At 35.0% G+C, this 17,213-nt stretch overlaps 1 pseudogene; it reads left to right on the top strand.

Moving 5' to 3' along the window:
• The first annotated feature begins 7,298 nt into the window (after positions 1–7,298).
• Positions 7,299–8,627, top strand: LOC119522070 (annotated as a pseudogene).
• The last annotated feature ends 8,586 nt before the right edge of the window (positions 8,628–17,213 follow it).

Here is a 17,213-nt window from a genome sequence, read left to right as displayed (position 1 = left end):
TTCAACATAAGAAAATCAATTAATGTACTATACCACATTAACAGAAAGAAGCAAAAAAAACATGATAAACTCAATTGATGCAGAAAAGTCAATTCACAAAATCCAGCACTTGAACAAGGATAAAAATATTTAGAACATTAGGAATAGCAAGAAACTTCCTCAATATGATAAAGAGCATATATGAAAAACCCACAGCTAGCATACTGCTTAATGGTGAAAGACTGAAAGCTTTCCCTCTAAGATCTGGAACAAGACAAGGATGCCCACTGCCACCAGTGTTATTCAACATTGTATTGGAAGTTCCTGCCAGAGTATTTGGCAAGAAAAAGAACCAAAAGATATCTGCATTGTTAAGGAATAAGTAAGACTTTCTCTATTTGCAGATTATATGAGCCTATATACAGAAAATCCTGAAAAATCCACAACAAAGCTCCTAGAGCTAATAAATGAATTTGGCAAAGGGATGGGGTACACGATCAAAGCCCAACAATCAGTAGTGTTTCTATACACAAGGAATGGACAATCAGAAGAAGAAATAAAGAAAATTATTCCATTCACAACAGCAACTGAAAGAATCAGATATCTGGGAATAAATCTAACCAAGGACGTAAAGGACTTGTACACAGAAAACTACAAAACATTGCTAAAAGAAACCAAAGACCTAAATAAATGGAAGGATATTCCATGTTAATGGATTGGAAGAACAAATATCATTAAGATTTCAATACTACCCAAAGCAATATTACTCAAAGCAATTTATAGATTCAATGCAATCCCAATCAAACTTCCAACAACCTTCTTTGCAGAAATGGAAAAGCCAGTCATCAAATTTAAATGGAAGGGTAAGGACCTCAGAATAGCTAAAACCATCTTGAAAAAGAGGAATGAAGTTGTAGGAGTCACATATCTGAAAACTTACTAAAAATTCACAGTAATCAAACAGCACAGTACTGGAATGAGGACAGAGAAATAGACAAAAGGAATCTAATTGAGAGCTCAGAAATCAAACTTCACTTTTATGACCAGCTGATTTTGACAAGGTGGCAAAGACCACTCATTTGGGAAAAACCAGTCTCTTCAACAAAGGAATCTCCATTTGAAAAAAAAAAAAGTACCCCTTCCTTACACCATAAACAAAAGTTAACTCAGAATGGATCCAAGACCCAAATATAACAGCTAGAACTATCAAAACTCCTAGAAGAAAATATAGGGAAGCATATTCAGGACCTTGTGTTAGGCAATGGTTTCTTAGACTTTAGCACCCAAAGCACAAGCAACAACAACAAAAAATAGACAAATGGGACCTCATCAAAATTAAAAACTGTTGTGCCTCAAAGGACTTTATTATGAAAGTAAAATGACAACCTACACAATGGGAGAAAATATTTGGAAACCACATAGCCAATAAAGGTTTAATATACAGAATATACAAAGAAATTCAACTTAACAACAAAAGACAAACAACCCAATTTAAAAATGGGTAAAAGACTTGAATAGACATCTCTGCAGAGAAGATATACAAATAGCCAAAAAACACATGAAAGGATGCTCAAAATCATTAGCCATCACGGAAATGCAAATCAAAGCCACAAGGAGATACCATTTCACACCCATTAGAATGGCTACTATTAAAAATGGAAAATAACAAGTGATGGAGAGGATATGGAGAAATAGGAACATTCATTCATTGCTGGTGGTGATGTAAAATGGTCCAGTCACTGTGGAAGACAGTTTGGCAGTTCCTCAGAAAGCTAAATACAGAACTACCATATAGACCCAGAAATCCCACTACTAGTAGGAATTGAAAGCAGGAACTTGAACAGATATTTGCACACCAGTGTTAACAATGACATTATTCACAATTGCCAAAAGATGGAAGCAACTCAAGTTTCCATCAACCTATGAATAGATAAATAAAATGTGGTATATATACAATGGAATACCATTCAGCCATAAAAAGGAATGAAGTCCTGATTCATGCAACAACTGGATGAACCTGAAGACATCATATTGAGTGAATTAAGCCAGACATTGATAAGAAATAACTAGAAAAAGCAAATTCATAGAATCTGAAGCTAGAATACTGGTTATCCAGGGCTCAGGTTGGGGTAGGGAAGGGACACTTAATACTTAATTGGTAACCGAGTTTCTGTTTGGGGTGATGGAAATGTTTTGATAATGGATAGTGTTGATGGTAGCACAACATGGTGAATGCAATTAACTCCACTGAATTATATACTCAAATGTAGCTAAAAGGGGAAATTTTAGGTTGTTTCTATGTTAGTAGAATAAAATTTTTAAAAACCATAGGTCTGTACAGCACAGTGAACCCTAATTTAAACTATGGACTATAGTTAATAGTATTATTATAATAATTCTGTTTCATCAATTGTAACAAAAGTACCACACCAATGCAAACAGTTAATAATAGGTAAAACTTTGCGTGTGTGTGAGTGGGGTGTATACCAGAACTCTGTATTTTCTGTTTCATTTTGCTATAAACCTATAACTTCTCTAATAAAAAAGCTATCAACTTCTGAATCCACTTGTAACTTCTTATTACTGTAAATCAGTTTAGGAATGAAAAGGACTTGGTTCAGTTTTGACATTCACTCTCAAATCTGAGCAAGATTAATACAGACTCTTTAAAATACATCTAAAATAGAATTAACTGTCAAAATAATTTTGGATTGTGGATTCATCATATTATCATTTTTTAAGTATGCCACATTAGCTCTATGAGGCTCAAAATGAAAAAGTAGTTAATATGTGGAGCTCTGTGCCCATTTTGGAAGTTCACTGGTAAAATTTGCCTGTACTGATTAGAAAAAAGTTGCTTTTAGAAAGATCAAATACCATTTAAAAGTCATTGAATACTGTGGGTTCTTACATTAGAAGGATGATATTATAATGTAAGTTATAGATATGAAATTTACCAACTAACAGGAAATGGTGTTATCGATAAGTTTTAGTCTGCTCAAGGAAATGAACAAGGGTTAGCTAAACTTAAAACCTTATGTTGAAAATAAATTCATAATATGGTATATAAACATCAGGATCATTCTTAGGGCCAAATCGTGTTAAGTTTATACTAGGAATTGAATTGAGTTTGTGTCACTTATATTGTCTAAATAATAACATCTTCTATTTGTATAGTGCCCTTCACTTTTCATCTCATTTCCAATTTGTGTAACTTTTGTAAATTAGGTCCTCCAGTAAGAAGGACAACCTGGCTTCCAATCTTGGTCCCACAAATATTTAATTTTATCCTTGGAGAGTTACATAACTCACATATAAAATAGGTATACCTTCTATTCTTGTAAAGATTAAATGAGTTATTGTAAAAAAAACATAACCCAGTAGGCACACAAATATTATTTGCTATTATTATTATGTTTTAAGTTTACAACCTTGTAAATAAAAGACTTGAAGTTCTGAGAGAAAAAGTAAATCATTTGAAGCAATGTTTTTCACACCTTTTCAACTTTTTCACCAGGATGCAGAGTGTGAAAGACATTTTGTTTTACAACCAAATATGCATATACACTCATATACATACATATGTGTGTGTGGGGGGGGTAAATATGTGTCTATAACTGAAACAAAATTTCACAAAGCAAATTCACTCTTGCTACATGAAATGCATTCTGATACTTTTTCTATTTTTCTAGCTGCTTCTGCCCTTTTAAGTTGATTGTGACCCATCAAATTGACTTCCCTAAGTACAACTGAGTCACAATCAATGATGTGAAAAACACAACTGTGATCACAGAGCTAGGAAAATATGGAACTAGCACTTGAACTGCTGTAGACTATAAGTACCTTGAGGGCCACAGCTTACCTTATTCAGCCCCAATTCTTCACAACACCAAGCACAAAGCTTTGAATGTTTGCTGAGAAATTTATGCTTCTAAAACTTTCTGACTTTTTTGGGTTTTTCTATAGGTGAATATAGTCTGTTTTGCACATAAAATGGAAATTTCATATTAGGCACAGAGGACAGAAATGTTTCATGAAAAGAAGTAAATAGACGAGATTTGGGAGCCATTAATAAAACTTGTAAATGTTTTGGTTAGTAAGAGACATCTAGGAAACAATAATTCTACAAGAAAATAAGGAATGGTTGTGAATCACAAACTAGACATGTATTGGCGATGTTCCATGGAAAGAGAACATTTTTTCTGCACTTCAACACATCACAAATCAAGGATATTCCGAATGCTCTCTCACATGCCAAAGCTGGTCACTAAATGGTTGATGATCATGACCAAAGGGACCAAGGTGATACAGTACATATTAGTGATATTCTGCATTCAGCTGAATTTAATAGGATGAAAGTCATGATTACGCAACAGTGCTAAAATTAAATTTCTCCCCATATTTCTCCCCATATTTTCCCATATCAAACTTTAATTGGAAATGCCGTTAAAAATTTAAATTGATCCGGTATAAAATTGTCTTCACTTCTCTTTTCCCACCCCTCAATAACTAGCTTTGTTAGACTCCTTTTTAAAAAGAACAGAAAAAACTGAATCAAGAAGTCTGAAATTGTGCAGATTTTTCAATTAAAATTTACTTCAAACATATTTTTTAAAATTTGCACTACCTAATTCTTTTTATTATCCAGGTCTGTCTTCAAAAGTATTAAACAGAGATTTTCAAATGGAGGACTCTTTAATGTGTCTGAAATCAAATTTAGTGGGTTGTAGTAAGCATATTTTAAAATAAGATGCAAAAAAAATGAAAGAGTCATGTACATGACAGTGTCAGAGTTCCTTGATAAGTTCTTTTTATTTATTTTATTTAATAAGAAGGGCAAGTATTTTATAAAATGTTTTATTCAGTTATAGAAATAAATGTGTGCGCATGCATATGTGTGTGAAAATCATGATGTAAAAAGCATTTCTTATAGTACGTCATGCTCCAAATCTGTAAAATAAAAATTATATTTGACTGTAATAGAGAATAGCTGAGAGCGATGCACTGAAATTTGAAAATTGAAATATTTTTATATTAAAAATAAAAAGACCATTATATTTTAGAATATATATGCCTTGTAATTTAATGTTTGCGGAGGAGAGTCCAGTGTACAAATCAACTATATAGGTTATATTCTTTCTTTCTAAGTTTGTTTTTTACTGAATTTGAAAATGGGTGTCCTAGTTTAAACCAATGTTTAGAAAAAACAAGAAGAAAGCTGAAAGCTTCAAGTTAGATTTCATTCTCGTTCACTTTTAGACTCTGAGCTTTGAAAGAGACAAAATAGTGAAAACTTATTAGCACTTGAATTCATATATGATATACAAACAGGATTATAATATAAGCAATAATAACCCATGGATAAACTACAATGAAGAATGTAATTGGTGCATAAAAATCTAGAACTATGAAGAAGTTTCAACCATCCAGTATTTTTCACTATCACTAAGAGATATATATTTGTGTGCCTACTGGGTTATGTTTTTTTACAATAACTCATTTAATATCCTTTAATAGAGCTGATTTAACTTCTGCTATCAATATATTACTATAGTTGAGATGTCAATGTCTTAATACAGTTGAGAAAACTTCATTAATCTCATAGCATTTTTTTCATTCAACTTGTGTCTCAAATGCCCATTCTATACCAGCTAAGCTTGGAACCAGATATTTATTTAGCATGCATATGAAAGAAACTTGGCAGAGATGAACATTTCTACGTCTTACCCTGCCTCTAATTGTCATTTAAAAGCAATTAAAAGCATTTCTTAAGTTTCCCATGTCATCAGTGTTCATGTTAACTATAGTAAAGTTAGCTTATAAGATATTCCCTAGGCTGACAACTCTGACTAATCCTCTAAATAGGTGTTAACTGTAGATATACTTCTCTATTATTAGAACGCTTTTACAGTTGAACACATAGACAATAAATGAAGGTTCTGTGGAAAACAATCATTTGTCCCATCCTTACAGCTGTCAAGGTTGAGTTAGAAAACAAAATCAATAGATGGTATTAATCTTTTGATAATAAAGATTATGTACAGACATTTAAACATATGTCTACTGCCTGTGTCTTAGTAATTTTAAAGTCAAAATGCAATCCAAGACAGGAGGTATAACAAATAAACAAAAACAGCACAGAAACGGTTTAGTGAGAAGAGGCAAAAAGTGACATTCTAATTAAACATATCAGATTCTTCTTATTGCTAGGCAAGTAGAAATTCCCTCTAGAGGGGAATAAATTATTTTATATTAAAATTATATATAAATACAATTTTATATACCTTTATTTGTACATGTACATTCATTTTTAGATAGATAGAGACCAGAATTCACATTTGCTCATGGTTTTTATTGTAATATTTTGGAATTCCAAAGCATTGTTGTGCCTTTGGGTCTCTAAAGGAAATCTTTTGCAGAGTGCTGCAAAATGGAAGTCAAAGGTGTACTGAAATTAATGCCCCTTTGCATTTCTTCTTCTGCTCTTCTAGTGTCAGTAACATTTAGCATATGCTGTAAAAATGGGAGATTTGGTAAAGAGGAGTAATAAAAGCCTCATGAAGAGTAGTACTAGCTAACTAGCTGCCCCACCTTCCTCCAGCATCAGCCAAACCGTTCTGTCGCTAAAGAGTCATCCTTGAGAAAAAAAAATCAAAAGCTACCTGGGGTGGATGGCATGTAATTCTAGGTTTTCATGGAGGAATTGGGTTATAGCCTGTGCTGCTTTGAAACTGTTATGTACCCCAGGAAAGACTATGTTCTTTTAATCCACTCTGGTGGGTACAGATTATTGTGGGTGGGATCTTTTGATTGTGTTTCCGTGGAGATGTGACCCAACCAATTGAGGGTGGGCCTTTTGATTAGATTATTTCCAAGGAGGTGTGACCTTGCCTAGTCAAGGTGGGTCTTAATTAGTTTACTAATGTCCTTTATGAGAAGAAAAATGGCAGAGACATATTGAAGAGAGCTCAGAGAAACACTTAGAGAAAAATAAAAGCCCAGAGATATTTTGGAGACAGCCATTGAAATCAGAACCAGGAGCTAAGCTAAGAGATGAAATCCAGAGTTTGCCCTGGAGAAGCTAAGTGAGAACCCACAGACACTTAAAGGGAAGGCCACCTGGAATCAGACGCTGAAAGCAAAGCAACCCGGGAGCAAAGGACCAGCAGACGCCAGCCACATGCCTTCCCAGCTGACAGAGGTGTTCCGGACACCATCGGCCTTTCTTCAGTGAAGGTATCCTCTTGTTGATGACTTACTTTGGACACTTTTATGGCCTTAGGACTATAAATTTGTAACCTAATAAATCCCCTTGATAAATGCCAATCCAGAGTAATAAATCTCTTCTGTACGAGAGCGTGGTCTTTCTCGAGACACGCTTCATGGAGAGAGTGTCTGTGGCTCCATGTCCCCAGAGCAGTCCTGCAGTTGGTGGTCTCTGCACGGTGCAGAGCAAGGCCAGGTGACCTCTGTTCAAGGCTTGCATCACCAAGGCCATGGTTCCCGAGTTGCTGCAGCAGCAGGAGGAGGACCATAGCAAGCTGAGATCTGTGTCTGTGGACCTGCATATTGATCCCTTGCTTCAGATTGGCATACCTGATGCACTCAGTGAGAGAGAGAAGGTCAAATTTACAGTGCACACCAAGACCACACTGTTCACATTTCAGAGCCGAGATTTCTATTGCAAGGCAACACGAAGACTTTACTGAAACAACAGACTATGCTGGGCTTGTTATTCCACCTGTTCCCACAAAGCCTTACTTTGCTGGCCCTCGAGAGAAGATTCAGAAACTGGGAGAGGGTGAAGGGTCTGTGAGCAAAGAAAAATTTGCCAAGATGAAGCAAGAATTGGAAGCTGAATACCTTGCTGTCTTTAAGAAGACTGTATCCCTCCCATAGGGTCTTTCTTTGATGGCTTTCTTCTCACCCTGTTCTCAGTAAAGATTGCAACTTTCATGTTTTCCTGGAATATGATCAGGATCTAAGTGTTAGGTGGAAAAATACCAGAGATGTTTGGTGGCTTTTTCAAAAGTGTGGTGAAAAGTGCCGATAAGTCCTTTTTTCTGGAGTTAAGGAGGTGGATGACTTCTTTGAGCAAGAGAAGAATTTCTATTATAATAGGATCAAGGACTCGTGCAAAAGCTGACAAAATGACCAGATCTCATAAAAGTGTTGCAGATGACTATATCCACACTGCTGCCTGCTTGCATAGCCTGGCTTTAGAAGAGCCTACGGTCATTAAAAAGTACTTATTGAAGGTTGCCGAGCTATTTGAAAAACTTAGGAAAGTAGAGTCAAGTCTAATCAGATGTAGATTTAAAGCTGACCAAGCTCCTCCAGTACTACAAAACTGAGGTTGCTAAGGATCTCCTATACAGACGTACTAAAGCTCTCACTGACTATGAAAACTCCAACAAAGTTCTGGATAAGGCACAGTTAAAAACAGAGATGTCAAGTTGGCTGAGGCACACCAACAGGAGTGCTGCCAAAAATTTGAACAGCTTTCTGAATCTGCAAAAGAAGAACTGATAAATTTCAAATGGAAGAGAGTGGCAGCATTTAGAAAGAATCTAATTGAAATGTCTGAATTGAAAATAAAACATGCTAGGAACAATGTCTCCCTTTTGCAATGCTGCATTGATTGTTGAAGAACAACTGATCTGCCTTTATTCTGAATGAAGGAAAGAAAGTGAATGTGAAAGCCAGCATCACTTGCACTTAAATCACTAGCCACGGAAGATTTAATAGTTTTAACTTTAGTTTAAAATTATGTGAATAAATACTTTGATTTCTAAAAAATCTTAACACTTAACCATGTTGGTTTAAACTATTTTTATTGCATGTTATTTGGATAAAAACTAATCTTTTCCTTATGTATTAATTACTCATATTGGGCAGGATCTAAATACTGGGTTCTCCTATAATTTGTCTTTAATTATTAAGAAAGAGTGCAGGAAACATGTGCCTCCAGAAAACAAGAAACTGCCTGGCACATGTTTATCTCACTATTTCATGTGCCCGTATCCCCAGAAATGGAATATTTTAGGGTAGAGGCCAGTTAGAAGAACTTATTCAGCACCTTGTTGCAGGTAACAGACATTCCATTCCTTAAATAGGCAGTTTTTTTTCTCCCTGTTAATCTCATGGTGCTTTAGTCACTATAAATGTTTGTACTACAAGGAAAGCAGGAACATCTCATTTGTCTTTATACACCTTTTGCAGCTCCATTTTTGTAGTTGGGATTTAAATATTTGAGGGGACAGTTTAAGGGTAGAGAAACAATATGGACTATTTTAGAAAAGGCCAGATCTGCATTCAGAACTGTGAGCCCTTCCCTAACTGGTAGTGGGGGGTATATTGGGTTTGGGCTTCTCTTTTTTATAAAGTGTAAAATAAAACAATGAATCATGAAAAAAAAAAGCAGTAAAAGCCAATCCATTTCTGGTATCTTACATTCTGGCAGCTTTAGCAAACCAGAACATAGCCTTTCTTCCCTATACATTGTACCTTGGATCTGGCCTTTGTGGGGAGTGATTTCTGATTTTTCTGCATAGTTTGAATAGTCATGGACAGTGGGAAATAGTTGTTTAGAGCCCCTCATTAAGCTAGGGAAGGAGAATCCAAACTCTGGTTCCTACTGAGTGCCTACAGACATTTGACAAACTGGAGATTATAGGTTACTGTTAATCAGAGAGAAGAATGTGGCAATAGGGGAGATGGGAAGATTTTGTAGTTGGAGTTAGCTCTAATACAGTGGAAAGAAAACATGGTTTGTAGTCAGATCATATAGATTCAAATGAAAGCCTTGCCATTTATTATATTTAACATATCACAGTCTACATTAATGTGATAATACATACTTCACATATAGCATAAGTAACATAAAATATTATCCATTGCTCCCTTACCAATCTTTGTAATACTATTACCATATATTTTAATTATGCATTTATTATAAATGCTGCAAGGTATTATTTTCCTTAAACAGTCAATTTGCTTTTAAACAGATTCAAATACTAAGAAAAAATCCTGTATATTTGCCCAAATATGATGGTGAGGAAGTTGCTTTCAGACTTTCTCTTTATCATTAGTTTTGAGAAAATTATATGACTTGACATAGAACCTTTTTTCTTTCTTTCTTATATGTGGGGTTCATTGAGCTTGGATTTGGAAAATGTTTGTCCATTATTTATTTGAACATTTTTTTCTGCCTCCCTTCTCTTCTCCTTCAGGGACTCCAATTACACTTTTAATAGATTGCATGGCATTGTCCCACAACTCACTAATTTCTCAGCTTGTGTATTTTGATTATCTTTTCTGTGTTTCATTTTGGATAGTTTTATTGCTATGTATTCAGGTTCACTAATCTTTTCATGTGCAATATGTAATTTATTGTTAATCATATCCAAGGTATTTTTCATCTCATACATTTTAGTTTTAAATTCTAAAATATTGATTTTTACCTTTTTTGCATTTCTTGCATGCTTCTACCTAACTTTTTGAACAAATGAAATGCTTTTTTCATAAATATTTTAGTGTCCTTGTCAGCTAGTTCTAACATCTGTGTCAGTAATGGATTTTTTTTTATTGAGGTGAAATTCACATAACAAAAAATTGACCATTAAAGTGTACAATTTAGTGGCATTTAGTACATTGACAATATTGTGCGACTATCCTCTCTATGTAGATCCAAAATATTTTCATCACCCCAAAAGAAATCCTTTATGCATTAAACAGTCACTTTCATTCGCACACACCGTCACTCCCAATACCACTAACCTGCTTTCTGTCTCAATGAATGTATCTATGCCAGATATTGCACATAAATTGAATCATGTGTTATGTGCCTGGATGTATTTCTGAGCTTTGTGTCTGAATTCTTTCATTTAGCATGATGTTTTCATGTATCAATACTTCATTCCTTTATATGGCTGAATAATATTCCATTGAATGGACATATTATATTTTGTTAATTCATCGGTTGATGGTTATTTGGATTGTTTTCACCTTTTGGCTATTGTGAATGGTGCTGCTATGAATATTTGTGTATAAGTATTTGTTTGAATATCAATGTTCAATTCTCTGGAGGTATACACCTAGGAGTGGAATTATTGAATCATATGGTAATTCAATGTTTAACTTTTTGAGGAACCATCAAACACTTATGTAAAATGTTGCTGCAACATTTTACATTCCTAGAAATGAGAGTTCCAATTTCTCCACATCCTAGCCAACACTTGTCATTTTCCTCTTTTTTTTATTATAGTAGGTGCAAAGTGGTATCTCATTGTGGTGTTGATTTACATTTCCCTAATGACTAATGATGTTGAGCATTGTTTCATATGCTTCATGGACTTTTGTCTATGTTCTTTGGAGAAATGTCTATTTAAGTCCTTTGCCCATACTTTAATTGGGTATTTTTCTTTTTGTTGTTGAGTTGTGAGAATTACTTATATATTCTGGATGCTTGACCTGTTTCAGATATATGATTTGTAAATATTTTTTTCCATTCTCTAGGTTTTCATTTCTCTTTCTTGATAAGTATCCTCTAATCCACAAAAGTTTTAAATTCTGATGAGGTCCAATTGATCTATATTTTTCTTTTGTTGTTTGTGCTTTGGGTATCAAATCTAAGAAGCCATTGCAAAATCCAATGTCAAGCGATTTACTCCTATGTTCTCTTCTAAGAGTTTTATAGTTTTACCTCACACAGTTAGGTCTTTGTTCCATTTTGAGTTAATTTTTGTATATGGTGTGAGGTCCTACTTTAATTTTTTGTATGTGGATTAGGTGTCCCAGCACCATTTGTTGACAAAACTATTCTTTCCTCATTGAATGGTCTTTGTACCCTTGTCAAGAATCACTAAGTCATAGATATATAGGTTTACCTATAGACTTCCAATTTTACTCTATTGATTTATATGTCTATTCTTATGTAATACCACACTGATTTATTACTGTAGCTTTGTAGCAATTTTTGAAATTGGGAAGTGTGTATCCTCCTATTTTGGTCTTCTTTTCCAAGATTATATTGGCTCTTTGGAGTCTCCTGCAATTCCATATGAATTTTATAATTAGCTTGTAAATTTCTACCAAAAAAAAAAAAAAGACTATTGGGATTTTGATAGTGATTGTATTGTATCTCTACATTGCTTTGGAGAGTATTATTGATGGAACGATATTAAGTCTTCCAATCCATGGGCATGGATGTCTTTCCATTTATTTAGATCTTCTTTAATTTCTTTCAGCAAAGTCTCAGAATGCATATATTTTACATCTCCTTTATTAAATTTATTCCTAAATATTTTATTCATTTTGTTGCCATTGTAAATGGAATTATTCTCTTAATTTCCTTTTCAGTTAATTCATTGCTGGTGTGTAGAAATACAACCAAGTTTTCTTGTTGATCTTGTTCCCTAAATTTCTGTTGAATTCATTTATTAGCTTAATTTTTGTGTATGTGGATACTTCAGGATTTTTCCATATGTACAAGATCATGTCATCTGCAAATAGAGATAACATTACTTTTTCCTTCCAATTTGGATGAGAAATCAGCTGTTAATTTGAGTGAGGATCCCTTGTAGTTGACAAGTCAGTTCTCTCTTGCTGCTTTCAAGACTTTCTCTTTGTTTTTCTCTTTTGAAAGTTTGATTAAAATGTTTCTCAGGGTGGAATTTTTTGCATCCTACTTGGACTTCATTAAGCTTCTTAGCATGTAGACTCATATCTTTTATGAAACTTGGGATGTTTTCACCATTATTTCTTCAAAAATTCTTTCTCTTCCCTCTGTCTCCCCTCTCCTTTTCTGAGACTCCCATTATGCTTGTGTTGGCATACTTGATGATGTCCCACTGTTCTCTTGGGCTTTGTTCATTTTTTTTTTCATTCTTTTTTTATTCTGTTCCTCAGGCTTGAAAATTTTAGTTGAACTATCTTTAAGTTTTCAGATTATTTTCTCTGCCTGTGCATCTTCTGGCAAAGCCATCTAGTGAATTTTTCATTTCAGTTATTATACTTTTCAGCCCCAGAATTTATATTTGATTTCTTGTTATAATTTATGCCTCTTTATTAATATTCTCTATTTGTTGATATATCATTCTCCTAGTTTCCTTTAGTTCTTTTTACATTATTTATTTTAGATGTTTGAGCATATTTGAAATAGTTGATTCAAAGTCTTTGTCTAGTAAGTCCAACGTCTGGGCTTCCAGAGGGAAAGTTTCTATTAATTTCTTTTTTTCCCATGAATGGGACATACTTTCTTGATTCTTTGCATACTTTGTATTTGTTGTTGTTGTTTTTAAAAACTGGCCATTTTGAATATTATAACATGGTAACTGTGGAGATCAGATCCTCCCCTATGCTCCGGGTTGCTGCTTGTTATGGGTTTTAGTTGCTTGTTAACTTTGTGCCTTCCAAACTGTTTTAATAAAGAACATATTCTGTGTTGTGTGTGGTCTCTGAAGTCTCTGATCTTTTAGCATAATGCTAGCTAGTGGTTTGACAGAGATTTCTTTAAACACCTGGAACCAAAAAGTTGAAAAAAAGAAATATAAAAGTGCCCACAGTCTTTGAAGATTAGGTCTGTATTGGGGAATTCCATCAATACTTAGGCAAGCATTTACAACCCCATAATAGCCTTCACTTTTGGCTTGCAGTGAGCCTAAAGATGGGCCAAATGTGAAAGCTTAGGGTCTTCTGTGGTCTTTTAGGAACACACATACTGTCCTAGGCATGTGCATGGCATTCCAGATTCCTTGATGCAAATAGGAGCTTTTCAAAGTTTTTATTCACCAAAGTATCTCATTCCCCAGCTTAAATCCCAGGAGCTCTGTATGTATATTTTTTGACCCAACTGTTATCTCCTGGCCCAGACGGCAACATTTTGTTCATTTGTCTTTCAGTCTTTTTGAGCAATGCACTCTATGTAGCTACTTTTGCCCCTAGAAAAAGTTCTGAGTTAGGTAAAACAAAGACAAGCTCCTTACATCAATTCTTCAAGGAGTCCCCAAACAGATCAAAACATACAAACACAATCATTGAAAGCAATTTCTGTTTTTCTCCCTCTAGAATCAGAGACCCACACTGTGAACACAGGCTGCCATCCTCAAGACCACTGCTGAGCCAGGGAGGGGGACGGAGCAAGGGTAAGTAAAATGCCATAAAGCTCTTACCATAGCTTCAGTCAACTTTGTCTTGAATAAGTGTTTACTTGGTTACTATAAACTTCTGACTAATTTCCAGAGGTCCACAAAAGTTGATTCTGACCATTTTTGTTCCTTTTCTCAGGGTCTTGGTGGAGGGATAGGCCCTTGGAGTCCCCAACTCAACCATTTTCACTGATGTAACTAAATAATGGATTGGTTTTGATGGATTCATTTGCTTCCTCATAGTGAGTTATTTTCTGCTTCTTTGCATGACTGATACTTTTACTGGATGCCGGACATTTTGAATTTCTTTTTTTTTTGGGTGCTGCACTTTTCTGTATTCCTATAAACTTTCTTGAGCTTTGTTCTGGGGCTCAGTTAAGGTGTTTGGAAGCACTTTGATAATATCAGGTTTTCCTTTTATCATATTTAGGTGGGTTCAGCATTGTTCAGTGTTTGGCTAAATATTCCTCACTACTGAGGCAAGATCATTCTGTGTACCCTCCCAATATCCCAAGAATCATGAGGGTTTCCTGTGTGACTTGTGGGACAAAACACCATTTCCAGCCCTGTGTGAGCACCAGGCACTGTTACATCTAAACCTTTCAGGTGGTACTTTCCCTAATCTCAGATAGTTTCCTTCCTTCTATGCATGCACAGATCAGTACTCAGGTGAATAATCATGTATTCACTTAAGAGTATTCACCTGAGTATTCATGAGACAATATTGAAAATCTTTTGGAATTTTCTACTTGTGCAGTTCTCTCTTATCTGTTACTGTGACCTGTGAAATCCAGTCACTTTGAACTTCCCAGATTCTCATCTCTATCTCCACACCGTAGGGATCCTACTAAGCTCTTTCTACCTGTATTCTGCATCCCTATGCTGTGCCCTAGAAACTCTCTCAAGGCAGCAATCTAAGCTTGCTGTGTTTGATTCCTATCTCAATGGGACCAGTATCTTTTCTTGCTAGAAGAACAGTGTCTTGAAAATTGTTTCTTTCTATATTTTGTCCATTATGTATTTGTTTCCAGCAGGAAGGTAAATCTAGTCCCTGTTAATCCATCTTAGCTAGACATAGACGTTCCTGTCATTTATTATCAACTTGATCTTAAGCACCAATTCCCTTTCTGTTTTCACATATGTAAAATGCAAAGAACAACTTCACATGGTTATTGTGAACATCAAATTATATATCATATATCAGTAGAGGAGCATAATGTGAAATAAATAAAATTTAAATCTGACAAAAAGCCCTACTGATTCTAAAAAGTGAGATAACCAGGGAATTAGAGATTGGTTTGTGGAGAGTAATTTTGAATGTAATAGAAAATTCTCAAAATATTAGTGACTTCCTACTGTTTCATGGAAGAAAAAAAAGATATTTGGAAATGTTAAGGTTTTCCAAATATGGAACATATATTTTTACTTCATTACAGTAAAAAAAGAGACTCTTATTTTAATTGGGGAGTGAGTGTCCTTCACCAAGAATCTTAGCGGTATTGTGAACAGATTTGCTGCTAGTTTTCTTTAGACAGGAAGCATTTGAGTGTTAGACTGATTATCCAAGTGACTTTGGTTGTTGTGAGTGGATTTCTCATACAGTTATTTTTCAGGTCCATCTATACCTGTGATCAGAGAGTGACAGCTTATATAATGTTCATTTCAGGCAGAGCTAAGTTTCCTTCCTTGTTCATATCCCCAGGTGAAGTCCTTCTTTCTGACAAATAAGAACCTGGAACAAGAATCTGACAATTTCCAGTGTTCAATCTTACTTCAAACTTTAGTTCCCTGTTAAAATTAATTTTCTGTATGAGGAAGAAAGCACCATTCAACCAGACCCAACAGAGTAATCCTTACATAGCGGAAAATTCCCTAATGGCTTCACTGCCATTGTTCCAATATTGCTTTAAGCTTCATTTCCCAGCATGGAATTAGATATCTTGTTGTTGACAAAGGAGGTAAAAGTAATATTAATCTCTGGGGCAAGTTATCTAATTTTTGTCACCTTTATGACAGTTCCATTTCTATCCTTGTCACGCAACTCTGTTTTTCCCCATGATGGTGCCTTCATTTGAACTTTTTTCCTAACCTCAAAACTGTAAGCCATTAAATTCCCATTGTTAAAACAAACCCATTCCATGGTATTTGTTTGAGCACTGTATTAGTTAGGGTTCTCTAGGGAAACAGAATCAACAAGAGATATCTATAAATATAAGATTTTATACAAGTGTCTCACGTAACTGTGGGTATGAAAGAGTCCAAATTCCATAGGGCAGGGAACAAACTGGCAACTCCAATGAAGATGTTCGATGAACTCCTCAGGCAGCGAACTGGCAACTTCGATGAACGTGTTTGATTAACTCCTCAGCAATGAACTGGCAACTTCAAAGAACTCCTCAGGAAACGCTTCGCTGGTTAGCCGAAGAAGAAGTGAAGGTCCTCTCTGTCTCACTTAAAAGTCTTCAACTGATTGGATTAAATCCAGCTGACTGGATTCTCTTGTTGTGGAAGACATGCCCTTGGTTGAATGTAATCAGTCACAGCTGCAGCCAATTGACTGATTATTTAACAAACCAGCCTTCTGGTTTATTAACCAGCCACATATGTCCTTGCAGTAAAGGTTAGGCCAGTGCTTGCTTGACCAGACACCTGGGCACCATCACATGGCCAAGCTGACACATGAACCTAACCATCACAAGCACCAAGAAAACTAAAACAGTAACAGTAAATCGATGCAATTTTATCTCATATGTAGCCTCATGTTACTAACACCAAAATCAACATACATAACTGTTCCATCTCAGCAAGGCTCCCTCATGTTACTCTTTTATAGTCATACCCAGCCCTACCTCACCCTACATATTGATACTTAAAGGTACAGGTTTGCACATAATTCTTATTAGAATTGTGAAGCAAATTCCTCTTAATTTTGCTTTGAAAGTTTCATGATGAAACTTCAAATGGTAAAATTCCCTATGGAAGGATAAAACCAAAATTAGGAATTACCTATTAGGAATCACCATTGTAATTTCTAGAAAACTGTTTTTAAAAGAATCTGGCACCATAGTAATTATTATCATCAATATG

This window comes from Choloepus didactylus, chromosome X, assembly GCF_015220235.1.
Source record: "Choloepus didactylus isolate mChoDid1 chromosome X, mChoDid1.pri, whole genome shotgun sequence".
NCBI classification, from domain to species: Eukaryota; Metazoa; Chordata; class Mammalia; order Pilosa; family Megalonychidae; genus Choloepus; species Choloepus didactylus.
The sequence above is the reverse complement of the archived record's forward strand: the minus strand, read 5'-3'. Positions and strand labels throughout refer to the sequence as shown.